At 45.1% G+C, this 12,069-nt stretch overlaps 1 protein-coding gene across 3 annotated transcripts in view; it reads left to right on the forward strand.

Moving 5' to 3' along the window:
• LOC111146849 (ArfGAP with SH3 domain, ankyrin repeat and PH domain 1) overlaps positions 1 to 12,069 on the forward strand; it is a 353,910-nt gene that overhangs the window by 187,294 nt on the left and 154,547 nt on the right. The window lies entirely within an intron of this gene.

A 12,069-nucleotide genomic window follows, 5' to 3' on the forward strand; every position in this document is an offset into this window, starting at 1 on the left:
AAAAAAAAAAAAAAAAAAAAAAAAAAAAAAAAAAAAAAAAGGTATTCTGATTTTAATTATTTTAATTGAGAATTGCAGGGTTGTAAAGTTAAAAAAGCAATGTCTTTAAAATATCCCAGCCTTTGATATTCTGTTGTGCATTGGTTATCTCCAAAAAAGAGGTACAGCTAACACATAGTATTTTCCAAAGTTGTCGCAAATTCTTTTTCCCCAAGAATAACTTCTACTATCTCTCAACAAACAGTTTTCTACAGATCACAGTGTGGGCAATTCTGCTTTAATTCACTTTGTTGTTTTCAACCTGATCAGTTTTTTTGTGAAAAACAGCCATTCGTTTTTAGTAATCATCTTCATGCAAATGTGTAACTGGCATTTCTGGATCTCTTCTGTCAAATTAGGTCTTTCTTTGTAAAACACATTACTAACAGTGATCAGATCTGCAGTCCACAGCTCTGAGGTTTGTCTGGAAAATACACAAGAGACGGCTTATGCTTGTATTCCCTTGAAATTGTCTTCAGAAGCTGGGCACATGAGTCTATAGAAAACCTAGCGTGCGGCATACCTGGGCATGATAGGAGGGGGAATCAAACATGTCATTAAATTAGACAGTCAGATTTGGCAGAAAGAACACAGATCAAATTTAGAGTTAGACTTCACAGGGTGAAAAGCCCGGTTTTGCCATTTACTAGTTTTTTGGCCCTGGACACTTGTTCTGACTTAAATCTTTAAAAGGCGTAGAAATGCTGGTTTTATGTACTTGGTAGAGTCTTTGAGTACCAAATTCAATATGTCCTTTTCAAAACATTTCTTAGAGGACAGGGGCTACCCAAAGAACAAAAATGGCTGGAATTAGAATCTGACACCATAACTGTGGTTTATCTTTTAATCACATAGAAATCCTAACTCTGTGGTCCTTTCCTGAAACCATTCACTGTTGATGCAGTTGTTACTTTTTAAAAAATTAGGCCATCTTTCACTTAAAATCTAACAAGCTAAGAGAGCTGAATAGTAATGGCCCTAGGACTTGAAAATGTTTGACTTTCAGGCAGTCAGAGCCAGAAGAGATGTGTGTGGACCATTTTTCTAGATTTATTCATCCGGAAGCTGCGAGCCTGAGAGGTCTGATGAGCAGAGTCTGAGTTAGATGTCTGGTGCCCAGGGTCCTGCAGGGGATTCTCTCTGCCCACTATGAACATTGAGGTCTCCTGAGCACATGCAGCCCTGGGATGGGGTCAGGAAGCTGGCCTACAGTGGGGGAATGAAAATAAATACATGTGTAGTATCTTAAAAGTTTAACAGCTACCATTTGTTGGTGATAGAAGTGTAAGAAAAAAGTCCTTATGATAAGTGCTTTCATAGCACTAGGGGCTGAAGAAAGTATCTCAGCAAGAAGGGGGTAGGGGTTCGCAGAAGAGGTAGTAAAACCCAATCTTAAGGTTGAGTGTGAGTATGCAAGATTGTTAAGAAGACGAAAGACAGTATTGTTGAGAAAGGAGAGAACTGGCATCACTGGAATTGGAATAGAGACCCAAAATTCGAGCACCATTAATTTGAAGGGCTAGGAATTATAAAGTGAGCTGAAGACAAAGGGAGTCCGAGGCTGTAGTGTGGTGTAAGGTGCGGAAAAGGCACTGTGCGCGGGTTTGTGCTTTATTCTAGGTTCTAAGGCGAGAGTGACGCCATCACATTTGTATTTTAGAAAGGCTGCTCTGGCACCCGGGTGGTGGGTGAGGGTGGGGTTGCTCAGAGACCATTAAGGGATCTCGCTAGGGCATGACCACATCCAGCTGTAAGGAAGGAGCCTTGGGGATGGGTTCAAGAACCGCTGCCCAGGTGGAACTGGTGGGATTCCCCAGCTTGCTGGATATAAAGGATTAGGTGGGAGGGATGCGACCTAGAGTCTAGCATCTTGAGGTGCTGAGCAGGTGTGAAACAGGAAGGAGTAAGTATTTCTGGAGGAAGCCTTAAGTTTGGGGTGTGGTCCTAGAGGAGGAAGTGAATTGAGCCACAACAGAAGGACTTAAGAGAATTTACTGAAATACCCAGCCTGTTGGCTCTTCCCTTTCCAACCTTGCTTCTTTACCTTCCCTTCCCAGTACAACAGCCAGAGTCGTTTTTCTGAAGGGCAGGACTAGTCACCTTGTTCTAAAACCCCAGGGACTCTGTCTTTAACTAACTATTGCTTTCAGAAGAAAAACCAAACTCCATGCCTCGGCTTTTCCTTCCTACATGGTCTGAAGGCTGCCCAAATCCTTATCCTCTGTGTGGTTTTGGCCACCTGGTCTCACTGGGGCTTCTAAACACCAAGCATATCTCTTCAGAAATGTTGCTGTACATTCAATTCTTTTCTGTCATCCGCTTTAAAGAAGAGAAGGGTCTCGTTTTTGCCGGCTATCCCTTTATCTAGATGGTCCTTGGCATGTAGGAGGGGCAGGTAGTTGTGGGTAGGTGGACATAGTTTGTAGGGGCTCCTGTTCATCCCTCTCACATTCCTCAGCATGGCCTGCATACCCTAGTGACCTTTCTGTGGGCCAGAGCGGGATTAAAAATACCAGGTAGGGAAGCTATCCCTCAGATACTTGTTTTCTTTCCTGACCCCAAGGATAGATAAGTCAACCAATTTTTTTTCAAAAGATTTTTCTACCAGTCACTCTCACTGGTGTCTTTCAATAAGTCCCTGATATTTTTAAGTGCACCTGGAAGCTTTCACAAGCCTGTACATCTCCATATTAGCATGAATCCTGTGTGTGGTACACACACCAACTATCGGTTTTCAGGAAAATGATGCCCGGTGTCAAGTGTGTAGGTCCTAGTTAATGAAGTCCGTAGAGGCTGCCATTTCTGGGCTACACCCGAGGTTCAGTGGAAAGCCACTGTGTGGTTTTGACTAACACCCACAATGCCAAGCACCGTATGTAGCAGGTGGACCGACATGAAATGGTCGATGGGCAGTTCACGCCTGACCTGCTGGGGTGGCACAACCCCAGCCTGCTGCAGGTTGCCTTCTTCCCACTTTGCTTTTTGTCCTGTTCCTTCCTGAAAGAGCTGCTTGGGTTTTCCCGCAAAGCACTGCTAGTCAGTTCCTCTTTGGCTCCTTCACAGAGAACTCCTAGAATGGGAAGGAAAAGGGTTTTGAAGTTGCTTAGAGGCTCGATTACTGAGTCCCTGGCTGATTTTTTTTTTTAAGGACTTTTTATTATCTTTAAGTAATCTCTGTACCTAGAGTGGGGCTTTAATCCACAACCCCAAGATCAAGAGCTGTGTGCTTCACCAACTGAGCCAGCTAGGTGCCCCTCCGCCGACTGATTTTTTTTTAAAGTTTCCTCCATCCTGTAGACCTCAGTGCGTCACATTGGAAGATTGGAGTGCACAACACTTGAGTACAGGCTTTAAGGTCCAGAAGACCTGGTTTTGAGTCTTGGCTCTGTCTCTGACCAGCTGCGGGGTCTAAGACCATTCTCAGCTTCAGTCTCCTTATTGGTAAGTTGTGGGTAATAGAAGCCCCCTTGGAGATTCCTGTGATGATTAAATAAGATATTGTGTAGAAAACATGGTCATGATATTTTGTCATCATTGTTGTCAATATGGGGGACAGCAGAGGCAGGACTGAGCAAATACAAGAATCTGAGGACAGGGAGGGAATGGAAGAGAAGAAGGAAACACCTGTGTAGAATGTGGGGTCTCCCTGGCCTCTGCGCTTGGGCTTGTAGCCATCCTGTTGTACTTCTCCTTGGGATGGCATCTGGCTCCATGACCACCGATAAACACCTAGACCTGTTGACAATTGGTAGGTAGATGGTAGTTACCGGATGGTAACTAGTACCAGGTGGTATGGGACCAGCAAGGACTCTCGGTGTTAGGGGCAGAGAAGGAGCTTCATGAAGAAAAGCAAGATTTGGCTTACCCTTGGAGATGGATTAGGGTCTCATCACGAAATGATGTGATGGCTGTACTTCTTTAAGACAACTGGTCTAACCCTAAGGATATTGAAGGAGATCTGTTCCCCTTTCTTTGTTCACATGGCTGGATCCTCACATCAGTGCAGGAGGCAGAGTGGTTTACCGAACGAGAGTACTGAATATGAAAATGACCAGGCCCTCCCTTTTCTCGGAGGACAGTTTCCATCTCTGGGTTGGCTTGTACCATCTGTAGGAGGAGGGGGGCCTGGAGGATGGGGCAGGGAGGCAGGCTCTTCTGCCTGCTCAGCTTCCTCTGTCTACATTGCATAGTGGACTCCGGTAAGGTTGCCTTTGCAGACTTGGTGGTTTTCATCAAAGTCCTTGGCCTTCACAAAGAAAATGTAATGATTTCATCAATACTTCATAGACGTGACTGACTTTTGCAAAACAGGATGCACCCTGGGGAGGTTAGAAAATGAGTATTTCTTTAGCATCAGCCAAGCAAAAACTGACGCTGCTGTATTTACATTCGCTAAGATGGTACCTCCTTTAGGTGATTGGAATAGACACTTACGTTTTTAAAACAAAAAGCTCATGAGAAATAAATAGCATTTTGTGAGTATTGGTCTTTTCTATACATATTTAATTCTGGATGCTTTTAATATAGAGGCAGATTCCTGTGATTGATATTTCTTGAGCTCCTCCACTGGGCCTGGCATAGCCCCTGCCCTAAAGATGTTTACACATCTAATGGTAATCTGTGCACACCCCGGAATGTGGACTTCTTTCTGTGAGTTACAGGTTTAACTTCTCTTTGGATTGGAAAGTTGATAGGTCGGTGGTGTTTCCCTGCAGGGAATAGATCCTTAGAATCAGTCAGTGAATATTGCCAACATTGAGTGTTTGCTGCAGACCTGAGCTGTGAAATAACTTACCAAGTGGGGCCAAATCCTTAGTCATTGATAGCATAGGGATCTTTAATATCTATGGGCCAAGGCCCAACCTGTGCCACCCTTCAGCCATAGAAGCAGTAGAGGACATTAGTGTTTCTGATTGAAATCTGTATGAATATCAGAGGCTCTGAATCTTAAGGACACCTTTTATAACCTAAAACAATACCGATAAACAGGTTAAAACCTCTTTTTGTGGACGACATGTCAACTTTCCATTTCTTGGCTAAGTTATGCAAATCGAATTTTATTTTAAGTTGATCATTTCCCCTTGCGTAGTAGTCTCATTCAACTCGTATTAATCTTGAAACTAACAAAGGCTAACATCTTTACCTCTTCCTTTCGTCTATGCTGCTGCCACCGTCCCCGTTTGCAGATGCTGTGTGCTGTTGCTTCCTCGTTGAATCTGTAGTGTGGCTGTCACACAGGGGGATTCTCGGTCCCTTGTACATTCAGCCCTCCAGTTAATTGGAGCTATGCTACTAGCATTTGAGGTGGACACTGAAAGAAAAATGAGAGAGAGAGAAGGAACAGGCCAGGCCCCTTTAGATCTGGGGAAGAGCTTGTGCGGCACAATTTTAGTAGTTGCCAAAGCTCTGAGGTGGGAACAAGCTTGGTGGGTTCAGTATGATCACAGGTGTGGCCTAGACATGAGTAGTAGAGCGTGTGGGAACAGAAGTCTGAGGGCAGCAGGGCTGGGTCACATAAGGCCTTGCAGGGTCCTGGATTTTATTATAAGAACAGGGACTTCATTCATCCTTCCTCGTGTGTGTGTGTGTGTGTGTGTGTGTGTGTGTGTGTGTGTGTCTGTGTGTCTTTGTGCCTTTCATTCAATTCAGGAAATTCTAACCAAGCATCTTATGTACAGAAAGAAACAAATATATCAGTATTATCCTTACAGTGCTTTTAGTTGGTTGAGCAGGGGAAGAGACATAGGCACCTAAACATCAAAAATCCAAGGTAAAGAGTGAAATGATACAAGATGTGGATAACCAGGGTAGCAAGGATTCATAGTTTTGAATAACTTCTTTTATCAGTCTTACTAAAAGCAGTGGGGGGCTCCCCATGTATACGAGCACACGCTCTGTCATTGTTGCTTTGCTGTGGCAGGTGGAAGTGAGGGAGCGGGTATGAGGCCAGGGAAGCAGAGACAGATGCGGTATTCAGCGGGCACATTTGACCGGTGCGTGGTTCAGAGTATTGTTCAGTATGGGCCAGGCGGTCACTGGATGAGCAAGTATGTGTTGCTGTAAAAACCCAAGTTGGATGATCTTCAGAGCAAATCCTTGCATGGTTTGCCCGGTCCGTCCTCTTTTTGGAGCTAACGGTTATTTTCCATTGTCGTTCTCTTCTGGTGCCTCTATTCAGAGTGCTCTCCATTATGACACTGGATTACTTTCTGGGCTTACTCCTGACTCAGATTACCCTTACACACTTATGCACCCTAGTGTGGGGGGCCTTACAGCAGATAAATAATGAATGTATTTATCTGGCTGTGAGCCTGCGCGAGAGCTTCTGTCTCTGTTTCATCCTCAGAGGCCTCATGCCAGTGCTGATTAGGCATCCAGCCTCTCCGGTAGCCGGAGCACTTTGCTCCCCAGCCTCCTTCCTCCCTGAAGGTAGCAGGATCAGCCGGTGAGCTGAAGGCTGAAGCAGTCAGGTATGAACCAAAACTAGGCCAAAGTAGCCTTCCCTTCCTTTCCCTGTTACAGGAAGCACACAAAAGGAGAACATTTGCTTCTTGGGTATTAGAAGACAAATTACCTCTCTGAATGCAACTGAAAAGTGGTAAAATGGAAACATTCCCTACCCCACTTTTTTCCAAGTAAATAAAAGGTTTTTTTTCATTGAAGAAATCACTCCGCTAGTAGGAGTACTTGTTTCAAAGATGTTTTGCTGTCACTCCGCATTTCAGGAATTTCTGTCTCAGAAGCACCTTCGGGGTACGGGGCTGATGCTAGCCGTTCTTGAGTACGTGCTCAGTTCAAGGCTTTGTGCTGGCAGCTTCCAGGTGCACATTAATACATTCCACTCTCAGCTTCCCTGGAGGGTGGGTGTGATGGCTGTCTACCTCCAAACATCTCTGAGAAATTCTGTGCTGCTGGTTTATTGACAGCCACTGTTTCCTTTCTAAATATATGCATAAGATATAGGTCCAAAGACTAACGCTTATTTTCAAAAATCACGTTTACCCAAAATAAATATAGTTTTCCCACTTGAGTATATTGAAGAGAAGGTGTCACAGGCGTAGGAAGTAATTCCGAAATAGAAAATCTTACTGAATAACAATAGGACTCCTGTTGCTCATTTAACGTAAGTATATCGTATTTCAGTAAAATGTTCTTTAAGAGAGTTGCCAGAATATTTTAAGGTGGAAAATTAACCTGGAATGTGTAAGTTCTGTCTCTCCGGTTAAAACATTACTTCAGTACGGTACGGTCTTCTCTCTCATACCTGTGGGACTGCTCAGACCTGGCATGTACACAGCAGCTTAGACTTGGGCTCTTCAGAACCGTTAGGGGAAGGATTACAGAGGGCCACATTCTCTGCATCCAGAACCTTACTTTGTTCAGCCAGTTTCAAGGCGAGTCTTGTGTTGCTTCCTTCTCTGTTTTGTGGACCTGAGAATACCTGAGGGTATTTATTCGGGCTTTAGTGGTTTCATAAGCATTTTTGAGCATCTACCATCTGCTGGGCACTGGGAATGGGAATTTAGCCATGAACACGTTACACGGGCCCCTACCTTTGGAGAGCTTTTGTGCAGCGAAATAAATACAGTAAAAATAAACGAGTCATAAACGGGATCATTTGGGGATGCGGTGGCATCATGGAAGAGTCAGCATGATGTGCAGCAGAGAGTATAACCATGCGGGCTGAGGCCGTGCGCTGCTATAGGTTGACGGTGGAAAGGTCTTCGGAGGGAGGGGCATTTAGTCTGAGGCCGTGTAAGAAGTACATGGAGGAAGGGATCTGCTAGTGCAGATAGCCTGAGCTGGCGGCAAGCAGGGCTGGGTCCCCGTGCGTCTCTGAGGACATTGTGCTCTTCTGGGACCGAGGGATGTCACCTGTCCCGGAGGGGTACAAAAGGTTCCATGCCCTACCTTGAGTGGCCTCAGACTCTTCGGGCATTCTGCGTCCTTATGTCCAGTTTGTGTAACGTTTCTGAGTCCCTCTGGTGGCCTGCTCTCCTGTAAGGCCCCTGTTGGCATGGCTCCTCTCGGTCTCTCTCAGCGTGGCAACAGCCTGTGCCTTCTGTGCCCATTCACATGACCCGACTTGTTAGGACTGTGAAGTAACAGTGAAGATTCTCCATCTCCAGTTCCAGGTCGGAAGTGCTTCTCTCCGTTAAAGCCCCTGCTCATTAGTAATGTAGAGAATGCAAAGTTGCTGTCTTGCGGAATTGGGGATAGGGGAAGTACTCTTCTGTTATTAGAGATCGGCATGTTCTCCTGGATGCATTTATTTGTTAGTTCATCCCCCCATTACACACACATGCGCTCTTTTGAGTTGAGTTCAACTACAGATGCATACTTAGAAATGCAGGTCCATATATTAACACTGGGAAATACAATACTTTCATCGCCCATGTTACCTGCCTCTTTTCTCTTAGCCTTTACATAATTTTATGCGTAGGACATTTGAAAGGCTGTCACTTGCAGGTGTTGCTTGCCTGGCAGTTTGTAGCACATTTAGACGTGGGTTATTCTGGAGGGGACCCCCGTCTGACTGAGCGACGGTGTCCCCTGCTTCTCTTCAACCGGGGCCTGTCACAGGGCATTTCACTTGGCTCCTTTGTGCCAGTGGCCAAACGCTAGCGTGGAAAAAGAGAAGTGTGACCCATACCTAACTGTGACTCTGTCAAACACAGATGTTGTTAATAACCTTTCAAAGTATGTATGTGAACTTTACACTGTGTTCATTTATAGGTGAGTAGGTAAAAATTCAACATAAATTCTGAGACTTTTCCCCAGTGGGGAAAAAAAGGGGGTGGGAAGCAGATAGCTGGTCTCATAAAATGTTATGCCTAGAATCTTCCACATCCCTTTGCTCATTTGGACCCATTAACTCTCTTAACTGTGCAGGACATTAAAGCCCACTCATTAATTTCTGTTTGAGTGGATCCATCTTTATGTGGTCATCATTCCCCGAAGCTGAATGGATAGGTTATTTTCTTCCAGAAGCAGGTCTTTTTTTTTCCTTTCTCAAAAATAGTGAAGCATTGGTAAGCTCCAGGGGGATCACGCGCACTCATTCCTGCTACCGTGGTCAGCGGTGTGGTCGAAAAAGCAGAGGCTGGCTCTTCTCTTCCTGGATTTGTGTCACTTGGCAAGCAAGCTGTTTTACTTCTCAAAAGCCTGGGGTTTTTGTCAGGAAAAAAAAAAAAAAAAAGCAAGAATATGGATATAAAAATAATAAATGGGAGCTATTATTGGGATTGTTTTTTAAATGTCCTTCCCACAAAAGCAGTTTATCAAAAGAGAAACCCATTAAATTCAGTCTCTTAAAGGAATGCTTATTTGCACTTTATTTTAAGCGTTACTTTCTTTCCCTTGAATGCTCCTAACACCCTAAATGGCTTTTAATTTCTCATCTCGGAATTGTCTCTGAAAACACCCCCATTAAGATGGGGCTCTATGTTTAGATCCAGTTCATCACAGACTTGGCGGAATGCAGAACTGGGTATCGGTGAGGAGGTCAAGGACCTGCCTTCAGAGTCCTTCTCTGCAGTCCTGGCCAGGTTGAACTTCCTTTTTTTCTTTTTTTTTTTTAATAATTTTTTTTTAATTTTTAATTTATTTGACAGAGAGAGATCAGATGTAGGCAGAGAGGCAGGCAGAGATAGAGAGGAGGAAGCAGGCTCCCTGCCGATCATAGAGCCCGATGCAGGACTCGATCCCAGGACCCTGAGATCATGACCTGAGCTGAAGGCAGAGGCTTAACCCACTGAGCCACCCACGCGCCCCAAGTTGAACTTTCTAAACCTCTGTTTGCCTCATCTATACAATGAATTTAATAACAGTACTTCTGTCACAGGGTTTTTGAGAGAATCACATGAGGCGGTCTGTGTAAACCTCAGCCCCCTTCGTGCCATACTACCATTTATTAAAATGTTGTTCTCTTCCCTCTTTTCTCTAAAGTACAGATCTCCACTCTATGAAGTAACTTAAACTCTGTCTCCCGTGAAGCTGCCTCTGGAGACGCTATTTCCTCGAGTGTGGTGGGCGGTGCCAGGTGTTCTATGAGACAGTCACAGGCAGTAACCAGAGGACCATTTTATATAGTGAGAGATACGCAGTGATTTTAGGGTTTCTTCTGTTTATGGTAAGGATCTTGGTCTTCCACTTAGAACAGTTATGGACAATGTAGAAGCTGTGAATGGGTTTAAAGGAAAATTTTAAATAGAAGTGCAGGTGGGACGTGGCTGTGACAAGTGTGTGGAGGTGCCATGTAAGCAGCAGGCACAGTGGAGACCGCGTCACTCTTGCCGTCCAAAAACCCAGTTTGACCTCAGCATCCCGTTAGATTTGAGATCCGATAGACGTTCATCTGAGATGTGACCTTTCCCCCTTCAGGCTCTCTGATTTGGACACCTTAACTAATCTTTCCCTACCTCCCTTCCTCCCTCTCTACAAATATTCATGGACCGTCTATCACATCTCCCTAGCTGCTGCTCTATGGAGTTTTCATAAAGAAGCTGTGCAAAGAGAGAAGACACTGAAAGCATACTTCTCTCCCCTGCTTGGCACATCTGCTCTAGGAGGCTTATGCCTGATGTAGCCGGTGCTCCAAAAGCCTTTGTTCTCGTGTTATTCAGGACTGGTGTCGCCAGTGATAGAATCCCCACTTCAGCCAGCTCGGGGCAAGAGGAACGTACTGTCAGGTGTTCTCAGTCTGCAGGAAGGTTAGCAGGGACCTGGGCCTTGCGTGCAGCTGGAGAGCAGGACTCCGATGCCACTGCTTGTGTCTGGTGCTGTGTGTGTGGGCTGTCATTCTTACCGGCCAGATTGTTACACACAGCTGGAGACAGAACCTGTGGCAGGCCAGGCCACCCTCCCCAGAAAGGATCTGCACCTTGCGGTCCCTGTTCCCAAGGCCAGAAGACCTGTGAGGAGCCTGAGCCCGGCATGGGTCAGTACCTGCCCTGCCAGCCAGCAGCCTCCACAGGGGGAAAAGGCAAGCAGCCCGTTGAGCCACGGGTTTAGAGTGGCAGGAAGGACCATCTTGCAGAACAAGGGAGTGACCATTGCCTGCTCCCAACACATTTACCCTCTGGTCTCTGCATGCGACCTTCAGGGGTAGGACTTACCCTCAGTGGCCTTCAGTTGTCTTCTCTGAAGTTCGGAGATGTAGATGATGTCATGGATGTGGGTGTACAATGAATGGTCTTAAATCTTATGTCGATAAGTTCCTTATTACTCCTGTTACTGCTCACGCCCAAATCTTGACACCCCATCCAGGGGTTCCCAGTCTCTGGATCCTTGACCCTCCGGGAAGCAGAGAGGGGTTTGCAGTTACTTTAAGAAGTTAGGTCAGCATGCCTATGTAGATCTATATTGAATATACAACCCTTTTTAAATTTGATTTCAAATTGAAATACACCTTCTGAGAAGAGTACATATCCTAAGTGCCCGGTCTTCTTGAACAGAACACAATTGTATATCCAGCCCCTGGATGAAGAATCAGCAGTGACGGCCCCCTCGATCCTCCCCCAACTTGCAGCGCAAGTAGATTGATGTAGATTATGTTTATTCTCCACCTAAGAAATTATTTAAAAGCACTACCAGCATCATGGTAGCATTTTCCATGCTGTCCTTTTTCAGCAAACAAAATTTTAAAATACACCTGGCCTTATGTCATAGTTTTCTTTTTAATGCTGAAAAGAATCTTCAGCATGCTTTTAAATGTTCTATTACATGCTTTTAAATGTTTTCTTTCTGGCTGAAATTACCATCAGGTGATAAGAAGGGTTCTCATGAACATGTGACATTCACGACGTACACTTGCCTATGTCCCTTCCGAGGTGCCACCCTCGCCCAGTGAGAGAAGCAAGTCTTACCCTATCTTAAGTGTCTGGTATTTTCTTTCCCGTGCAGAGCTTGGGGTGGTAACTGACTGACCACCATGTTGTCAGCTTCACCCAACACTGAACTTTATGGGATGACTCTGCATTTATCCCCAAACATATACTGGGCACTTCCAGTCTCGGAAATGGTTCACTG

The sequence above is a fragment of the Enhydra lutris genome, unplaced genomic scaffold (genome assembly GCF_002288905.1).
Source record: "Enhydra lutris kenyoni isolate GAN:26980312 unplaced genomic scaffold, ASM228890v2 scaffoldscaffold14, whole genome shotgun sequence".
Classification (NCBI taxonomy): Eukaryota; Metazoa; Chordata; class Mammalia; order Carnivora; family Mustelidae; genus Enhydra; species Enhydra lutris.